General features: G+C 47.8%; 1 protein-coding gene across 3 annotated transcripts in view; it reads left to right on the plus strand.

Moving 5' to 3' along the window:
* Nucleotides 1-20250, plus strand: part of zc3h6 (zinc finger CCCH-type containing 6) — a 107822-nt gene that overhangs the window by 80276 nt on the left and 7296 nt on the right. The gene's annotated exons all lie outside the window — the stretch shown is intronic.

Raw genomic sequence — 20250 nt, forward strand, 5'->3', positions numbered from 1 at the left:
ATCCAATATTCAAAAGGTCTCTCTTGACTAATAACCGCTCAGGCAGATAAATGGATCTGTGTATCAAACCATCCTGAAGTTCTAGGTCTTCCAGAATAGAATCTCTTTACCAATTTTCTGTACTGCTTCGTATACTTATCATTAAATGGCGATGTTGAATGAATGTGAAAAATGTTAATGACTTTCATGTGTGCGATCAAAGAACAATACAGCACAGGAACAGGCCCTTCTGCCCTCCAAGCCTGTATTGGTCCTGATACCAACCTTTGCCAAAATTCTCAGCACTTCCTCGTGCCGTATCCCTCTATACCCATCAATGTGCCTTTTGAACGCCGTTAATGTATCTGCTTCCACAACCTCCCCTGACATCGCGTTCCAGGCACTCGCCACCCTCTGCGTAAAAAATCTTGCCTCTCACATCTCCTCTAAACTTTCCCCCATGGACCTTAAACCTATGCCCCCTAGTGACTGACCCCTCCACCCTGTGAAAGAGTGCCTGCCCATCCACTCTATCCATGCCCCTCTTTTTCCTTTGAAAGGGTTTCGGTCCCAATACCCAGTGTTCCCTTCCTGCCTATTACTTAATTTGCTTTCTGATCTGGCATGGAACTACTTAACTACTTAACAAACTTGCAGTACTTGGTTTTGTTGCTTACATTTGTTATTACTTAGCTCCATTTCTGAACACATTAATCCTTAACAAGGCTTTGCAGAAAGTTAGAGGAGGGGCCCCCGAATGAGGCATAAAAGAAACGGTGTCCCAGGCATTTATCAGTATTGTATCAAGTTGCATTCACACAAAGGGCAACACGGTGGCGCAGTGGATAGCGTTGCTTCCTTGCGGCGCTGAGGTCCCAGGTTCGATCCCGGCTCTGGGTCACTGTCCGTGTGGAGTTTGCACATTCTCCCCGTGTTTGCGTGGATTTCGCCCCCACAACCCAAAGATGTGCAGGATTAGTGGATTGGCCATGCTAAATTGCCCCTTTATTGGAAAAAATTAATTGGGCATTCTAAATTTATTTTTTAAAGAAGTTGCATTCACACATACAGTACAAAAAGATGCTTATGCAGAGATAGTGGATTTGGCGAGTTTCATTAGAAACTGAGGATTGAAGGACTATATATAAATATATAGACTATATTCCTGTATTTAAAATGGGAGATAGAACAGTTAGTTTATTGTCAATGGTAGGAAAGATAATGGGACTCATAGAGGTGTAATTGCAAAATATCAGTCTGAAAACATAATTAATAGCATGGATTATAAGAAGGAAGTTCATACTTTACCGATCTTAATTTTTTTGAAGAAATAATAGATGGAGTAATGCAGCAGAAAGTACTGCGTGAATGCAGCTAACAGCAACGTAAAAAGAGAATCCATAAGGATCAATCACACTATTGTGTGTAGTTTACAGATCATCTAATATTGGAAGGGCGTTGGAGGAAGAATATGCATACGAATGAGAGAATTGAGTAAAAAGCATTGAATAACAGTCATGGGGTTTTCAGCTGCTCTGTTGATTGGAGAACACTGCCTCACGGCACTGAGGACCTGTCCTGGGTCACGGTCTGTGTGGAGTTTGCACATTTTCCACGTGTCTCACCCTCACAGCCCAAAGATGTGCAGGGTAGGTGGATTGGCCATGCTAAATTGCCCCTTAATTGGGAAAATTTTGTAAAAGTACATTCTGTTGATTGGACAGCAAAGGTATGTAATGGGGATAACGAAATAGAGTTCCCACAATGTGTACAGGACTACTTTCTAACCCAAAATGTAAAAAGTCCAACAAGGGAAGATGTGCTATTAAATGTAGCAATTAGCAATGAACTACAGCAGGTAAGAGTAACAAAAGTAAGGGAACATTGGGCAATAGTGACCACAATATACTAAGCTTTAAGATGATGATAGAGAATAATAATCAGTTATTGTCACAAGTAGGCTCCAATGAAGTTGCTGTGAAAAGCCCCTAGTCGCCACATTCCGGTGCCTGTTCGAAGAGGCCGGTATGGGAATTGAACCCGCGCTGCTGGTCTTCTGCATTACAAGCCAGCTGTTTAGCCCACTGTGCTAAACCAGCCCCTGTGCTAAACCAGAAGAGAATGAGAATGACGCAAACCAGGTTGACAGATTGAAGTAGAGCTGATTGTGAAGGGTTGAGAATAGAGTTTGGGGAAGGAAAATGGGCAACAATCATAGAATTTGCAGTGCAGAAGGAAGCCATTCGGCTTATCGAGTCTGACCCAGCCTTTGGAAAGAGCACCCTACTTAAGTCCACACCTCCACCCTATCCCAGTAACCCCACCTGACCTTTTTGGACAATAAGGGCAATTTAGCATAGCCAATCCACCTAACCTGCACATCTTTGGACTATGGGAGGAAACCGGAGCACCCGGAGGAAACCCTCGCAGACACGGAGAGAACATGCCGCCAGGAATCGAACCTGGGACCCTGGAGCTGTGAAGCAACAGTGCTAACCACTGTGCTACCGTGACCGTATAAGCAGCTGGAGGATTTTTGGATCAGGATTATTATCTAGAAGCAGGCACTGCGCAACGATAAGAGGAGAAAAACTTGGCACGCTTTGGTCTAGATATCGTTCATGATTTTCAGAATAGGGTTGTCTGTTTTGGTCAGCAGTGAGGTAAAGGAGGATGTGACCGTGACTAAGGCAAGTAAAGGAACCAAGGAGAGCGTAGTAGAGGAGCTGCAGACTTTGTAATTGTCAAACAGGTTTGAGGTATTCACAGCCTGTGTGGACAAAGGTGAGGTCTGCAAGGTGCTAGAGCACGCTACCCATGGCACAGGAAGCCATTTGAATGTGAGGGCCAAACAGGAATGGTGCTGGAAGTAGGGGCAGTATAGTGAAAGGAATAGACAGGGGTTCTCGGCAGCAAAGAGCGAGATCCCAGAAGGTTCCGTTGCCTGCCTGGTGCCAGGGTTCAGGGCATCTGCTCAGGGCTTGAGGAATTTGCATTGGGTGGGGAGGATTCCGTCATCATGGTCCATGTAGGTACCAATGACGTGGGCAGGACCTACCTACAAGGAAAGAGGTTTGGCCTAAATATTAAAGTAAGAAGCAGAAACTAATCTCTGATTTATTGCCTGAGCCACATGCAAATTGGCATAGGACAAATAAGATTAAATAGGTAAATGCTTGGGCGGCATGGTGGCGCAGTGGCCGTTGATCCTTCACTGCTGCCTCACGTTGTCGATCCCGGCTCTGGGTCACTGTCCGTGTGGAGTTTGCACATTCTCCCGACGCTTGCGTGGGTTTCGCCCCCACAATCCAAAGATGTGCATGGTAGGTGGATTGGCCATGCTAAATTGCCCCTTAATTGGAAAAAATTAATTGGGTACTCTAGGTTTAAAAACGAACATCTGCCCGTTAATTGGGGAAAAGGACCCAAAAAACCGCCTCAAGCGGGAGCTGCCAAATGTGTGACCACTCAGACCATGGCCTCCAGCAAAAGTCCCAGCAAAAGCTTTTATAAATATATTAGCTAAAGTGAATGTTCGTCTCTTGGTGGAAGGTACTAGTATCATCCCAATAGTCCCAGGTAATGTAGAAGTAGTAGAAAGGGAGGAACGTTAAACAATCATCATTAGCAGGGGAAAAAGTACTGAGCAAACAGGACCTGATGGCCTATATCTTAGGGCCTTGAAGGAAGTGGAGTGGGGATAGTGGATCTATTGGTTATAATATTCCAAAATTCCTTGGATGTAGGAGATGTTCCAGTGGGTGGGAAAAATGCTAATAAAAAGGAAGGGAGGCATAAAGTAGGAAATTATAGACCAGTTAGTTGTTATAGACCACATATGTTGTTGGGAAATTGTTAGAATCCATTATTAAGGAATTAAGAACAACATTTGGAAAGTCAAAATGCAATCCATCAGTCAGCAGAGTACCCCATGAAGGGTAAATAGTGTTTGACTAATCTGTTAGAGTTCTTTGAAGATGCAACAAGCAAAGTGCAAAATGCAGATCCTGTGGCTGTAGTATATCTGTACTTCCAGAAGGCATTTGATAGAGTGCCGCACGACAGATTATTACACAAGGTAAGATCACATGGGGTTAGGCGTTTATTACTTTGGATCGAGGACTGGTTAACCAACAGAAAGCAGAGTCAGGATAAATGTATCTTTTTCTGGTTGGCAAGATGTAACTAGTGAGGTGCCAAGGGTTCAGTCCTCGGGGCCCCAACTATTTACAATCTATGTTAATGACGGGCAAATTTGCAGATGACACCAAAATAAGTAGGACAATAAGTTGCAATGAAGAAATAAGAACTTGACATATGGATAGGTTAGGTGAGTGGGGCAAAATTTGGCAGATGGACTTTAATATGAATAAGCGTGAGGTTATCCACATTGGTCGAAAAAATAAGCAACTTTTTAAAAAATATTTTATTGAAAATTTTTGGTCAACCATCACAGTACATTGTGTATCCTTTACACAATAATATAACAGTATAAATAACAATGACCTGTTTTATAAACAAAGAATAAATAATATATAACAAAAATGAAAACTAAAACTAAATGGCAACTGCCTTGTCTCAGATAAACACTCCAAAAATATGATTTAACAGTCCAATATACAATTATTTATAGCAACGACCTATACATATTATACATATATATTAACAACCCTGAGAGTCCTTCTGGTTCCTCTCTCTCTCCCCCCCTCCCCCCCCCCCCCCCCCCCCGGCTGCTGCTGCTGCCTTCTTCTTTTCCATTCCCTCTATCTTTCTGTGAGGTATTCGCCGAACGGTTGCCACCGCCTGGTGAACCCTTGAGCCGATCCCCTTAGGACGAACTTAATCCGTTCCAGCTTTATAAACCCTGCCATGTCATTTATCCAGGTCTCCACCCCCGGGGGCTTGGCTTCCTTCCACATCAACAGTATCCTGCGCCGGGCTACTAGGGACGCAAAGGCCAAAACATCGGCCTCTCTCGCCTCCTGTACTCCCGGCTCTTGTGCAACCCCAAATATAGCCAACCCCCAGCTTGGTTCGACCTGGACCCCCACTACTTTCGAAAGCACCTTTGTCACCCCCACCCAGAACCCCTGTAGTGCAGGACATGACCAGAACATGTGGGTGTGATTCGCTGGGCTTCTCGAGCATCTCGCACACCTAACCTCTACCCCAAAAAATTTACTGAGCAGTGCTCCAGTCATATGCGCCCTGTGTAACACCTTAAATTGAATCAGGCTTAGCCTGGCACACGAGGACGATGAGTTTACCCTACTTAGGGCATCCGCCCACAGCCCCTCCTCAATCTCCTCCCCCAGCTCTTCTTCCCATTTCCCTTTCAGCTCATCTACCATAATCTCCCCCTCGTCCCTCATTTCCCTATGTATATCTGACACCTTACCGTCCCCCACCCATGTCTTTGAGATCACTCTGTCCTGCACCTCGTGCGTCGGGAGCTGCGGGAATTCCCTCATCTGTTGCCTCGCAAAAGCCCTCAGTTGCATATACCGGAATGCATTCCCTTGGGGCAACCCATATTTCTCGGTCAGCGCTCCCAGACTTGCGAACTTACCATCCACAAACAGATCTTTCAGTTGCGTTACTCCTGCTCTTTGCCATATTCCAAATCCCCCATCCATTCTCCCCGGGGCAAACCTATGGTTATTTCTTATCGGGGACCCCACTAAGGCTCCCGTCTTTCCCCTAGGCCGACTCCGCTGTCCCCAAATTTTCAAAGTCGCCACCACCACCACCGGGCTTGTGGTGTATTTCTTCGGTGAGAACGGCAATGGGGCCGTCAACATAGCTTGTAGGCTAGTCCCCCTACAGGACGCCCTCTCCAATCTCTTCCACGCCGCTCCCTCCTCTTCTCCCATCCACTTACTCATTATTGAAATATTGGCGGCCCAGTAGTACTCACTTAGGCTCGGTAGTGCCAGCCCCCCCCTCTCCCTACTACGCTGTAAGAATCCCTTCCTCACTCTCGGGGTCTTCCCGGCCCACACAAAACTCATGATACTCTTTTCGATCCTTTTGAAAAAAAGCCTTCGTGATCACCACCGGGAGGCACTGAAACACAAAGAGAAATCTCGGGAGGACTACCATTTTAACCGCCTGCACCCTCCCTGCCAGTGACAGGGATACCATGTCCCATCTCTTGAAGTCCTCCTCCATTTGTTCCACCAATCGTGTTAAATTTAACCTATGCAATGTACCCCAATTCTTGGCTATCTGGATCCCCAAGTAACGAAAGTCCCTCGTTACCTTCCTCAGCGGAAAGTCCTCTATTTCTCTGCTCTGCTCCCCTGGATGCACCACAAACAACTCACTTTTCCCCATGTTCAGTTTATATCCTGAGAATTCTCCAAACTCCCGAAGTGTCCGCATTATCTCTGGCATCCCCTCCGCCGGGTCCGCTACATATAACAACAAATCATCCGCATACAGAGGTACCCGGTGTTCTTCTCCTCCTCTAAGTACTCCCCTCCACTTCTTGGAACCCCTCAATGCCCCCACCCAGGGGGCTCAATGGCCAGTGCAAACAATAATGGGGACAGAGGGCATCCCTGCCTTGTCCCTCTATGGAGCCGAAAGTATGCAGCTCCCCGTCCATTCGTGACCACACTCTCCACTGGGGCCCTATACAACAGCTGCACCCATCCAACATATTCATCTCCAAAACCAAATCTCCTCAGCACCTCCCACAGATAATCCCACTCCACTCTATCAAATGCTTTCTCGGCATCCATCGCCACCGCTATCTCAGCTTCCCCCTCTGGTGGGGGCATCATCATTACCCCTAGCAGCCTCCGTATATTCGTATTCAGCTGTCTCCCCTTCACAAACCCAGTTTGGTCCTCATGGACCACCCTCGGGACACAATCCTCTATCCTCATTGCCATTACCTTGGCCAGAATCTTAGCGTCTACGTTTAGGAGGGAAATAGGTCTATGCGGGTCCTTTTCCTTCTTTAGGAGAAGCGATATTGTTGCCTCAGACATAGTCGGGGGCAGCTGTCCCCATTCCTTTGCCTCATCAGTAGCGGGGCGAGCAAGTCCACATATTTCCTGTAAAATTCAACTGGGAATCCATCTGGTCCCGGAGCCTTCCCCGCCTGCATGCTCCTAATTCCTCTATTTCAATCTGTGCTCCCAGTCCCCCCCTTTCCTGCTCCTCCACCTTGGGAAATTCCAGCCGGTCCAGAAAGCCCATCATTCTCTCCCTCCCATCCGGGGGTTGAGCTTCGTATAATTTTTTATAAAATGCCTTGAACACTCCATTCACTCTCTCCGCTCCCCGCTCCATCTCTCCTTCCTCATCCCTCACTCCCCCTATTTCCCTCGCTGCTCCCCTTTTCCTCAATTGGTGGGCCAGCAACCTGCTCGCCTTCTCCCCATATTCGTACTGTACACCCTGTGCCTTCCTCTCCTCCACTGTGGCTCTGCAGTACCCGTTGTCAGCAAGTCAAATTCTACGTGTAGCCTTTGCCTTTCCCTGTACAGTCCCTCCTCCGGTGCCTCCGCATATTGCCTGCCCACCCTCAGAAGTTCTTGCAGCAACCGCTCCCGTTCCCTACTCTCCTGCTTTCCTTTATGTGCCCTTATTGATATCAGCTCCCCTCTAACCACTGCCTTCAGCGCCTCCCAGACCACTCCCACCTGGACCTCCCCATTATCATTGAGTTCCAAGTACTTTTCAATGCACCCCCTCACCCTTAGACACACACCCTCATCTGCCATTAGTCCCATGTCCATTCTCCAGGGTGGGCGCCCTCCTGTTTCCTCCCCTATCTCCAAGTCCACCCAATGTGGAGCGTGATCCGAAATGGCTATAGCCGTATACTCCGTTCCCCTCACCTTCGGGATCAACGCCCTTCCCGAAACAAAAAAGTCTATTCGCGAATAGACTTTGTGGACATAGGAGAAAAACGAAAACTCCTTACTTCTAGGTCTGCTAAATCTCCACGGGTCTACTCCTCCCATCTGCTCCATAAAATCTTTAAGCACCTTGGCTGCTGCCGGCCTCCTTCCAGTCCTGGACCTTGACCTGTCCAGCCCTGGTTCCAACACCGTATTGAAATCTCCCCCATTACCAACTTTCCCACATCTAGGTCCGGGATGCGTCCTAGCATACGCCTCATAAAATTGGCATCATCCCAGTTCGGGGCATATACGTTTACCAAAACCACCGTCTCCCCCTGTAGTTTGCCACTCACCATCACGTATCTGCCCCCGCTATCCGCCACTATAGTCTTTGCCTCAAACATTTACCCGCTTCCCCACTAATATAGCCACCCCCCTGTTTTTCGCATCTAGCCCCGAATGGAACACCTGCCCCACCCAACCTTTGCGTAGTCTCACCTGGTCTATCAGTTTCAGGTGCGTTTCCTGTAACATAACCACGTCTGCCTTAAGTTTCTTAAGGTGTGCGAGTACCCGTGCCCTCTTTATCGGCCCGTTCAGCCCTCTCACGTTCCACGTGATCAGCCGGGTTGGGGGGCTTTTTACCCCCCCCCCCCCTTGTCGATTAGCCATCCCCGTTTTCCAGCTCCTCACCCGGTTCCCACGCAGCTGTGTCTCCCCCAGACGGTGCCCCCCCGCCCATCCCACCCCATACCAGCTCCCCCCTCTCCCCAGCAGCAGCAGCCCAATAATCCGCCCCCCCCCCCCGCGCTAGATCCCCCACTAGCGTAGTTACACCCCCCATGTTGCTCCCGGAAGTCAGCAAACTCTGGCCGACCTAGGCTTCCCCCCCCGTGACCTCGGCTCTCACCGTGCGACGCCCCCTCCTTCCTGCTTCCCTATTCCCGCCATGATTATCATAGCGCGGGAACCGAGCCCGCGCTTCCCCCTTGGCCCCGCCCCCAATGGCCAACGCCCCATCTCCTCCACCTCCTTTCCTACCCCACCACCTCCTGTGGAAGAGAGAAAAGTTACCACGTCGCAGGATTAATAACATAAAACTCCTCTTTCCCCCCTTTTTACCCCCCTCTTCGCCCCCCCATACTCGCCCCACCACTTTGTTTCAAACGTTCTTTTTTTTAATAACCCGCTCATTCCAATTTTTCTTCCACGATAAAAGTCCACGCCTCATCCGCCGTCTCAAAGTAGTGGTGCCTCCCTTGATATGTGACCCACAGTCTTGCCGGTTGCAGCATTCCGAATTTTATCATCTTTTTGTGAAGCACCGCCTTGGCCCGATTAAAGCTCGCACTCCTTCTCGCCACCTCCGCACTCCAGTCTTGGTATACGCGGATCACCGCGTTCTCCCACTTACTGCTCCGAGTTTTCTTTGCCCATCTAAGGACCATCTCTCTATCCTTAAAATGGAGGAATCTCACCACTATGGCTCTAGGAATTTCTCCTGCTCTCGGTCCTCGTGCCATCACTCGGTATGCTCCCTCCACCTCCAGCGGACCCGCCGGGGCCTCCGCTCCCATTAACGAGTGCAGCATCGTGCTCACATATGCCCCGACGTCCGCTCCCTCCGCACCTTCAGGAAGACCAAGAATCCTTAGGTTGTTCCTCCTCGCGTTGTTCTCCAGCGCCTCCAGCCTTTCCACACATCGTTTATGGTGTGCCTCGTGCATCTCCGTCTTCACCACCAGGCCCTGTATGTCATCCTCATTCTCGGCAGCCTTTGCCTTCACGACCCGAAGCTCCCGCTCCTGGGTCTTTTGCTCCTCCTTTAGCCCTTCGATCGCCTGTAATATTGGGGCCAACAGCTCCTTCTTCATTTCCTTTTTGAGTTCTTCCATGCAGCGTTTCAAAAACTCTCGTTGTTCAGCGCCCCATATTAAACTGCCACCTTCCGACGCCATCTTGGTTTTTGCTTGCCTTCCTTGCCGCTGCTCTAAAGGATCCACCGCAATCCGGCCACCTTCCTCTCCTTTTTTCATCCGTATCCAGGGGGGATTCCTTTCTGGTTCACCGCACAGTACTTTTAGCCGTTAAAATTGCCGTTGGAGCTCTTATTAAGAGCCCAAAAGTCCGTTCCACCGGGAGCTGCCAAAACGTGCGACTCAGCTGGTCATCGCCGCACCCGGAAGTCCCAATAAGCAACTTATTATCTAAATAGAGAGAAAATTCAAAATGCTTCCGTGCAGTTGGATTTGAATGTCCTCGTGCATTTTTTAAAAATTTGTTCATGGGACGTGGGTGTCGCAGGCAGTGCCAGAATTTATTGCCCATCCCTAATTGCCCTTGAGGGAGCGGTTAAGAGTCAACCACATTGCTGTCGGTCTGGAGTCACATTAATGAACCAGATTGTTTTTTTCCGACAATCGATACTGATTTCATGGTCATCGTTAGACTTTTTAATTCCATATATTTTATTAAGTTTAAATACCGTCACCTGCCATGGTGGGATTCGAACTTGGGTCCCCAGATGATTATCCTGGGTCTCTGGATTACTAGCCAAGCGACAATAACACTGTCACCGCCTCGCCTGCATGAATCTCAGAAAACTAGTATGCAGGTGCAGCAGGTAATAAGGAAGGCAAATGCAATTTTGGCATTTATTGCTAAAGGAATAGAGTATAAAAGTGCACTGTGCTGCTGCAACTATACAAGGTATTAGTGATACCGCACATGGCATATTGTGTGTCGTTTTGGTCCCCGTGAAGAAGGATGTAGTCGCATTGGAGGCAGTTCAGAGGAGGTTCACTAGATTGATTCCCTGGACATTGGAAGAATCCTTTACTTCCCAGATTGCGCAGGAGGAGTATTCCATGTGGCCGAGCTGCCCTGCCATGACTTCCCGTTACATTTACTACTCTACTTCTAGTTTAAAGAATATTAAATATCCTAGAGACCTTGCCTGACTACTTAGACTTCAAACACTGCTTAATCTAAACTAAAGGCCAATTTTTACTTTTAAAGACAGTACAGTAGAAATTCTCACCTGGTCCGACTCACCAAGGCTGCTGCTCCTCTCTTACTGGTTCCTGATCCCACCCAATGAATTTATATTTTCCCTGTGATGTCACTCTTGGATGTTTTCGAAAATCAGTCCCCTCGTGTAGCTTTTTAAAAATCCGTGTGCTCCTCTAGATTCTGCTCATTGCTTGTCCCAAGGTGGTCCTCACTCTCCTGAAAGTAAATGAATTGATAATGCACACTGAAGGTTTTTGACATTTTATGCATAAAGCAACACAAAGCAGAGAACAACAAAAGACCCCCCCCCCCCCCCCCCCCCCCCCACTCGACCAGCCCATACATAAATGACTCATAAAATATCTTCCCTCCCTTAAGCAGCTGACGGTGAGCAACTCTTTAAAGTGAAGAATAAACAGACTTCATCTCTTAAGGAACCCCTCAGCCACCCACACAACGTGAACTTAACCTCCTCAAAATACGGAAACTCAAATCAGGTCGCCCAGCCACACAGGCACAGGGCAGAGAAGCTGACACCCACCCCAGCAAGACCAACCTGCAAACAATCAGCAAGATGAAGGCTGAAACATCCTCCCCCATCGGCAAGTCCAACACCCCAAATATGGCCTCCAGGGACTGGACTCCAAGTGCAATATCGGCAACATGTTTCGTACTGAAGAAAGAACCCCAAACATTCTCCAACTTCAAACAGGACCTGGGCATATGTACATATGTACATGGTTGGCCAGACCCCTCCCACATCGCTCGCAAATGTCCTCCACCCCCTCAAACAACCAGCTCATCCTTGACCTAGTCACATGAGCCCTGTGCACCACCTTTAATTGTATTAGTCCTTGTCTTGCACATTAGGTTCAGACATTCACCCTCCACAATACCTCACACCACAGCCCCTCCTCCAGCACTATCTCCAGCACCTCCTCCCACTTGGCCTTAAGCCCCTCCAACGATGCCATATCCTCCAGAATTCTCCCATAAATCGCCACGGTGAGACTCCCATAAATCGCCACGGTGAGGACCCCCCCACCCACAACGAGGAGGGTGGAGTTACCGGAAACATCGGGAAAACCTTCTTTGGAAAGTCCCACACTTGCATGTACCAAAAGGCTTCTCTCCCTGGAATCCCACACTTCTCTGCCAACTCCTCCAATCTTGAGAATTTCCAGAAACAAGTCCTTAATTTCCTCCACCACTCGCTCCTCCCAGCCCTGAAACTGGGCATCCAATCTTGCCGCGTCAAACAAATGATTCCCTCGGATCGGCATCAACTTCGACCATTAAAATAGTGCCGAAAGTATCTTCATATCTTCAGTATGGCGCCCACATCCCCAACCTCCTACAAGAGCCTGCCTCTATCCTTATCCACGTTACCTCCGGCACCCCACCCCAGCCCCGCAACCTCTCTCGGTTCACCGCTCAATAGTAATACATCAGATTCAGAAGTGCCAAACCTCCTGACTGTCGCCCTCTCTGAAGCACTGTCTTTCGAATCCTCGCCACCGTACCCATCCATACGATCGACAAAAGCAACTGTTCCACCCCTAAGTGCCTCCTGCCAAAGACCGGCAAGCATTGGAATAAACATTTTAATTGTTGCAAGATATTCATCTTTTCAGCCTGCACCCGGCCTGCTGATGACCGGGGGAGGCTGTCCAACCTCATCAAATCTGCCGTTAACATACCCACCAGGCTCATAAAATTCAATTTGCAGAGCTGGGTCCAGTCCCGAGCCACCTGCACCCCCAGGTATCTTAAGTAAGTAGTTGCCACAAGAAACAGCAAATCCCTCCAGCCAGCTCCCGCCTTTAGAGAAGAAACCAAAAAGCACTCGTCCTTCTCCAAATTCAATTTATATCCTGATAAAGTCCCAAATCGCCTGAGCAGCCCCATTATGTGGGACTGTGGGACTCCAGTTACAAATATACAACAAAAAGTCATCAGCATAGGGGACACCCTATGCTCCACACACCTGCCCCCTGCCCTTCCACTTATCCAAGCTTGTCAGCGCAAAATCTACCGCTAGCACAAATACAAGAGGTGGGGGGGAAGTAGAGACATAGAACACCCCTCACTCATTCCCTATGCAGCTGAAAATATCCCGAGGTCATCTCATTCGTAGGAATGCTCACCTTCGGATCCTTACATAACAATTTGGCCCATGCCACAAACTTAGGCCCAATTCCAAACCGTTCCAACACTGCAAACAAATAACTCCACTCTTCCGGATCAGACGCCTTCTCCGCATCCAGCGCCACATCCAGCCCCCCCCCCCCCCCCCGATATGGAGAGCACCACATTCAACAGCTGCTGCACATTCGAGGACAACTGTCTACCCTTTACAAACCCCGTCTGATCCTCCCCAACTGCCTAGGTACGGCACTCCTCCAACCTAAGCGGCAAAACTTTGGCAAGAATCTTGGCATCCATATTTAACATTTAAGGCGGCACAGTAGCAAATGGTTAGCACTGTTGCTTCACAGCACCAGAGACCCGGCTTGGGATACTGTCTGTGCAGAGTCTGCACGTTCGCCCCGTGTCTGCGTGGGTTTCCTCCGGATGCTCTAGTTTCCTCCCACAAGTTCCGAAAGTTGTGCTTGTTAGATGAATTGGACATTCTGAATTCTCCCTCAGTGTACCCGAACAGGTGCCAGAGTGTGGCGACGAGGGGATTTTCGCAGTAACTTCATTGCAGTGTTAATGTAAGCCTGTTTGTGACACTAATAAAGATTATTAGTGGTAGACAAGGATAGGAGTGGTCCTAGGGTGAATGTGCTAAATTGGGGGAAGGCTAATTATAACTATATTAGGCGGGAACTGAAGAACCTAGATTGGGGGTGGGTGTTTGAGGGTAAATCAACATCTGACATGTGAAATGAAATGAAAATGAATGAAAATCGCTTATTGTCACAAGTAGGCTTCAAATGAAGTTACTGTGAAATGTCCCTAGTCGCCACATTCCGGCGCCTGTTCGGGGAGGCTGTTACAGGAATTGAACCGTGCTGCTGGCCTGCCTTGGTCTGCTTTCAAGCCAGCAATTTAACCCTATGCTAAACAGCCCCATGTGGGAGGCTTTCAAGTGTCCGTTGAAAGGAATTCAGGACCGGCATGTTCCTGTGAGGGAGAAGGATAAATAGGGCAATTTTCGGGAACCTTGGATAACGAGAGATATTGTAGGCCTCGTCAAAAAGAAAAAGGAGGCATTTGTCAGGGCTAAAAGGATGGGAACAGACGAACCCTGTGTGGGATATAAGGAAAGTAGGAAGGAACTTAAGCAAGGAGTCAGGAGGGCTAGAAGGGGTCACGAAAAGTCATTGGCAAATAGGGTTAAGGAAAATCCCAAGGCTTTTTACACGTACATAAAAAGCAAGAGGGAGCCAGGGAAAGGGTTGGCCCACTGAAGGACAGGCAAGGGAATCTTTGTGTGGAGCCAGAGGAAATGGGCGAGGTACTAAATGAATACTTTGCATCAGTATTCACCAAAGAGAAAGGAATTGGTGGATGTTGAGTCTGGAGAAGGGTGTGTAGATAGCGTGGATCACATTGAGATCCAAAAAGACGAGGTGTTGGGCTTCTTGAAATATATTGCGGTAGATAAGTCCCCATGGCCTGATGGGATCTACCCCAGATACTGAAGGAGGCTAGAGAGGAATTTGCTGAGGCCTTGACAGAAATCTTTGGATCCTCACTGTCTTCAGGTGATGTCCCGGAGGACTGGGGAATAGCCAATGTTGTTCCTCTGTTTAAGAAGGGTAGCAAGGATAATCCAGGGAACTACAGGCCGGTGAGCCTTACGCCAGTGGTAAGGAAATTACTGGAGAGAATTCTTCGAGACAGGATCTACTCCCATTTGGAAGAAAATGGATGTATTACTGAGAGGCGGCATGGTTTTGTGAAGGGGAGGTCGTATCTCACTAACTGCTGGCCTGTCTTGGTCATAGGCGAGATACTAAATGAATATTTTTCGTCAGTATTCACTCAGGAAAAAGATAATGTTGTGGAGGAGAATGCTGAGCCCCAGGCTAATAGAATAGATGGCATTGAGGTACGTAGGGAAGAGGTGTTGGCAATTCTGGACAGGCTGAAAATAGATAAGTCCCCGGGACCTGATGGGATTTATCCTAGGATTCTCTGGGAGGCCAGGGAAGAGATTGCTGGACCTTTGGCTTTGATTTTTATGTCATCATTGGCTACAGGAATAGTGCCAGAGGACTGGAGGACAGCAAATGTGGTCCCTTTGTTCAAAAAGGGGAGCAGAGACAACCCCGGCAACTATAGACCGGTGAGCCTCCCGTCTGTAGTGGGTAAAGTCTTGGAGGGGATTATAAGAGACAAGATTTATAATCATCTAGATAGGAATAATATGATCAGGGATAGTCAGCATGGCTTTGTGAAGGGTAGGTCATGCCTCACAAACCTTATTGAGTTCTTTGAGAAGGTGACTGAACAGGTAGACGAGGGTAGAGCAGTTGATGTGGTGTATATGGATTTCAGCAAAGCGTTTGATAAGGTTCCCCACGGTAGGCTATTGCAAAAAATACGGAGGCTGGGGATTGAGGGTGATTTAGAGATGTGGATCAGAAATTGGCTAGCTGAAAGAAGACAGAGGGTGGTGGTTGATGGGAAATGTTCAGAATGGAGTACAGTCACAAGTGGAGTACCACAAGGATCTGTTCTGGGGCCGTTGCTGTTTGTCATTTTTATCAATGACCTAGAGGAAGGCGCAGAAGGGTGGGTGAGTAAATTTGCAGACGATACTAAAGTCGGTGGTGTTGTCGATAGTGTGGAAGGATGTAGCAGGTTACAGAGGGATATAGATAAGCTGCAGAGCTGGGCTGAGAGGTGGCAAATGGAGTTTAATGTAGAGAAGTGTGAGGTGATTCACTTTGGAAGGAATAACAGGAATGCGGAATATTTGGCTAATGGTAAAGTTCTTGAAAGTGTGGATGAGCAGAGGGATCTAGGTGTCCATGTACATAGATCCCTGAAAGTTTCCACCCAGGTTGATAGGGTTGTGAAGAAGGCCTATGGAGTGTTGGCCTTTATTGGTAGAGGGATTGAGTTCCGGAGTCGGGAGGTCATGTTGCAGCTGTACAGAACTCTGGTACGGCCGCATTTGGAGTATTGCATACAGTTCTGGTCACCGCATTTATAGGAAGGACGTGGAGGCTTTGGAGCGGGTGCAGAGGAGATTTACCAGGATGTTGCCTGGTATGGAGGGAAAATCTTATGAGGAAAGGCTGATGGACTTGAGGTTGTTTTCGTTGGAGAGAAGAAGGTTAAGAGGAGACTTAATAGAGGCATACAAAATGATCAGGGGGTTGGATAGGGTGGACAGTGAGAGCCTTCTCCCGCGGATGGATATGGCTGGCACGAGGGGACATAACTTTAAACTGAGGGGTAATAGATATAGGTCAGAGGTAGGTTCTTTACGCAAAGAGTAGTGAGGCCGTGGAATGCCCTACCTGCTACAGTAGTGAACTCGCCAACATTGAGGGCATTTAAAAGTTTATTGGATAAACATATGGATGATAATGGCATAGTGTAGGTTAGATGGCTTTTGTTTCGATGCAACATCGTGGGCCGAAGGGCCTGTACTGCGCTGTATTGTTCTATGTTCTATGTAACTTGATAGAGTTTTTCGAAGAGGTCACAAAGATGATTGATGCAGGTAGGTCAGTGGATGTTGTCTATATGGACTTCAGTAAGGCCTTTGACAAGGTCCCTCATGGTAGACTAGTACAAAAGGTGAAGTCACACGGGATCAGGGGTGAGCTGGCAAGGTGGAATCAGAACTGGCTAGGTCATAGAAGGCAGAGAGTAGCAATGGAAGGATGCTTTTCTAATTGGAGAGCTGTGACTAGTGGTGTTCCGCAGGGATCAGTGCTGGGACCTTTGCTGTTTGTAGTATATCTAAATTATTTGGAGCAAAATGTAACTGGTCTGATTAGTAAGTTTGCAGACGACACAAAGGTTGGTGGAATTGCGGATAGCGATGAGGACTGTCAGAGGATACAGCAGGATTTAGATTGTTTGGAGACTTGGGCGGAGAGATGGCAGATGGAGTTTAATCCGGACAAATGTGAGGTAATGCATTTTGGAAGGTCTAATGCAGGTTGGGAATATACAGTGAATGGTAGAACCCTCAAGAGTATTGAAAGTCAGAGAGATCTTGGTGTACAGGTCCACAGGTCACTGAAAGGGGCAACACAGGTGGAGAAGGTAGTCAAGAAGGCATATGGCATGCTTGCCTTCATTGGCTGGGGCATTGAGTATAAGAATTGGCAAGTCATGTTGCAGCTGTATAGAACCTTAGTTAGGCCACATTTGGAGTATAGTGTTCAATTCTGGTCGCCACACTACCAGAAGGATGTGGAGGCTTTAGAGAGGGTGTAGAAGAGATTTAACAGAATGTTGCCTGGCATGGAAGGCATTAGCTATGAGGAGAGGTTGAATAAACTTGGTTTGTTCTCATTGGAATGATGGAGGTTGAGGGGCGACCTGATAGAGGTCTACAAAATTATGAGGGGCATAGACAGAGTGGATAGTCAGAGGCTTTTCCCCAGGGTAGAGGGGTCAATTACTAGGGGGCATAGGTTTAAGGTGCGAGGGGCAAGGTTTAGAGTAGATGTACGAGGCAAGTTTTTTACGCAGAGGGTAGTGGGTGCCTGGAACCCGCTACCGGAGGAGGTGGTGGAAGCAGGGACGATAGTGACATTTAAGGGGCATCTTGACAAATACATGAATAGGATGGGAATAGAGGGATACGAACCCAGGAAGTGTAGAAGATTGTAGTTTAGTCGGGCAACATGGTCGACACTGGCTTGGAGGGCCGAAGGGCCTGTTCCTGTGCTGTACTTTTCTTTGTTCTTTGTTTGTATTAGGATTATTAACAGGGATGTTGACTAATAAGACCCACACGTCACTGGATTCTTATCTATTTTTAACAAAAGCAAAATAGATGCCTCTCTGAAAGCTACCACGTCCTCTACCATCTCCATCAGTGGTACCAGACTGTCCGAAAACGTCTTATAAAATTCCACCCATTTGCATTTTCCCTATCACTGTCCGAACCTCCTCGATCCCCACAGGCTCCTCCAGCCCCTCCAAAAACTCCCTCATATCCGATTTGTCTCCCGGGGCTCCGATACAACCTCTTATAAAATTCCTCACATACCCTATTCACCTGCTCTGGTGCCGTCACGAGCCTCATCACCCCAATATTGGATTTAGTACTTGGTAATGAACCAGGGCAAGTGATAGAATTGTTAGTGGGGGAGCATTTTGGAGATAGTTACCACAATTCTGTGACTTTCACTTTAGTAAGTGAAATGGAGAGGGATAGGTGCGTGCAACAGGGCAAGGTTTACAATTGGGGGAAGGGTAAATACGATGTCAGACAAGAATTGAAGTGCATAAGTTGGGAACATAGGCTGTCAGGGAAGGACACAAGTGAAATGTGGAACTTGTTCAAGGAACAAGGACTACGTGTCCTTGATATGTATGTCCTTGTCAGGCAGGGAAGAGATGGTCGAGCGAGGGAACCATGGTTGACAAGAGAGGTTGAATGCCTTGTTAAGAGGAAAAAGGAGACTTGTGTAAGGCTGAGGAAACAAGGTTCAGACAGGGCGTTGGAGGGATACAAGATAGCCAGGAGGGAACTGAAGAAAGGGATTAGGAGAGCTAAGAGAGGGCATGAACAATCTTTGGCGGGTAGGATCAAGGAAAACCCCAAGGCCTTTTACACATATGTGAGAAATATGAGAATGACTAGAGCGAGGGTAGGTCCGATCAAGGACAGTAACGGGAGATTGTGTATGGAGTCTGAAGAGATAGGAGAGGTCTTGAACGAGTACTTTTCTTCTGTATTTACAAATGAGAGGGGCCATATTGTTGGAGAGGACAGTGTGAAACAGACTGGTAAGCTCGAGGAAATACTTGTTAGGAAGGAAGATTTGTTGGGCATTTTGAAAAACTTGAGGATAGACAAGTACCCCGGGCCTGACGGGATATATCCAAGGATTCTATGGGAAGCAAGAGATGAAATTGCAGAGCCGTTGGCAATGATCTTTTCGTTCTCACTGTCAACAGGGGTGGTACCAGGGGATTGGAGAGTGGCGAATGTCGTGCCCCTGTTCAAAAAAGGGACTAGGGATAACCCTGGGAATTACAGGCCAGTTAGTCTTACTTCGATGGTAGGCAAAGTAATGGAAAGGGTACTGAAGGATAGGATTTCTGAGCATCTGGAAAGACACTGCTTGATTGGGGATAGTCAGCACGGATTTGTGAGGGGTAGGTCTTGCCTTACAAGTCTTATTGAATTCTCTGAGGAGGTGACCAAGCATGTGGATGAAGGTAAAGCAGTGGATGTAGTGTACATAGATTTTAGTAAGGTATTTGATAAGGTTCCCCATGGTAGACTTCTGCAGAAAGTAAGGAGGCATGGGATAGTGGGAAATTTGGCCAGTTGGATAACGAACTGGCTAACCGATAGAAGTCAGAGAGTGGTGGTAGATGGCAAATATTCAGCCTGGATCCCAGTTACCAGTGGCGTACCGCAGGGATCAGTTCTGGCTCCTCTGCTGTTTGTGATTTTCATTAATGACTTGGATGAGAGAGTTGAAGGGTGGGTCAGTAAATTTGCAGATGATACGCAGATTGGTGGAGTTGTGGGTAGTGAGGAGGGCTGTTGTCGGCTGCAAAGAGACATAGATAGGATGCAGAGCTGGGCTGAGAAGTGGCAGATGGAGTTTAACCCTGAAAAGTGTGAGGTTGTCCATTTTGGAAGGACAAATATGAATGCGGAATACAGGGTTAACGGTAGAGTTCTTGGCAATGTAGAGGAACAGAGAGATCTTGGGGTCTATGTTCATACATCTTTGAAAGTTGCCACTCAAGTGGATAGAGCTGTAAAGAAGGCCTATGGTGTGCTAGCGTTCATTAACAGAGGGATTGAATTTAAGAGCCGAGAGGTGATGATGCAGCTGTACAAAACTTTGGTCAGGCCACATTTGGAGTACTGTGTACAGTTCTGGTCGCCTCATTTTCGGAAGGATGTGGAAGCTTTGGAAAAGGTGCAAAGGAGATTTACCAGGATGTTGCCTGGAATGGAGAGTAGGTCTTACGAGGAAAGGTTGAGGGTGCTAGGCCTTTTCTTATTAGAACGGAGAAGGATGAGGGGCGACTTGATAGAGGTTTATAAGATGATCAGGGGAATAGATAGAGTCGACAGTCAGAGACTTTTTCCCCGGGTGGAACAAACCATTACAAGGAGACATAAATTTAAGGTGAATGGTGGAAGATATAGGGGGATGTCAGAGGTAGGTTCTTTACCCAGAGAGTAGTGGGGGCATGGAATGCACTGCCTGTGGAAGTAGTTGAGTCG

This window comes from Scyliorhinus torazame, chromosome 4 (genome assembly GCF_047496885.1).
Source record: "Scyliorhinus torazame isolate Kashiwa2021f chromosome 4, sScyTor2.1, whole genome shotgun sequence".
Lineage (NCBI taxonomy): Eukaryota > Metazoa > Chordata > Chondrichthyes > Carcharhiniformes > Scyliorhinidae > Scyliorhinus > Scyliorhinus torazame.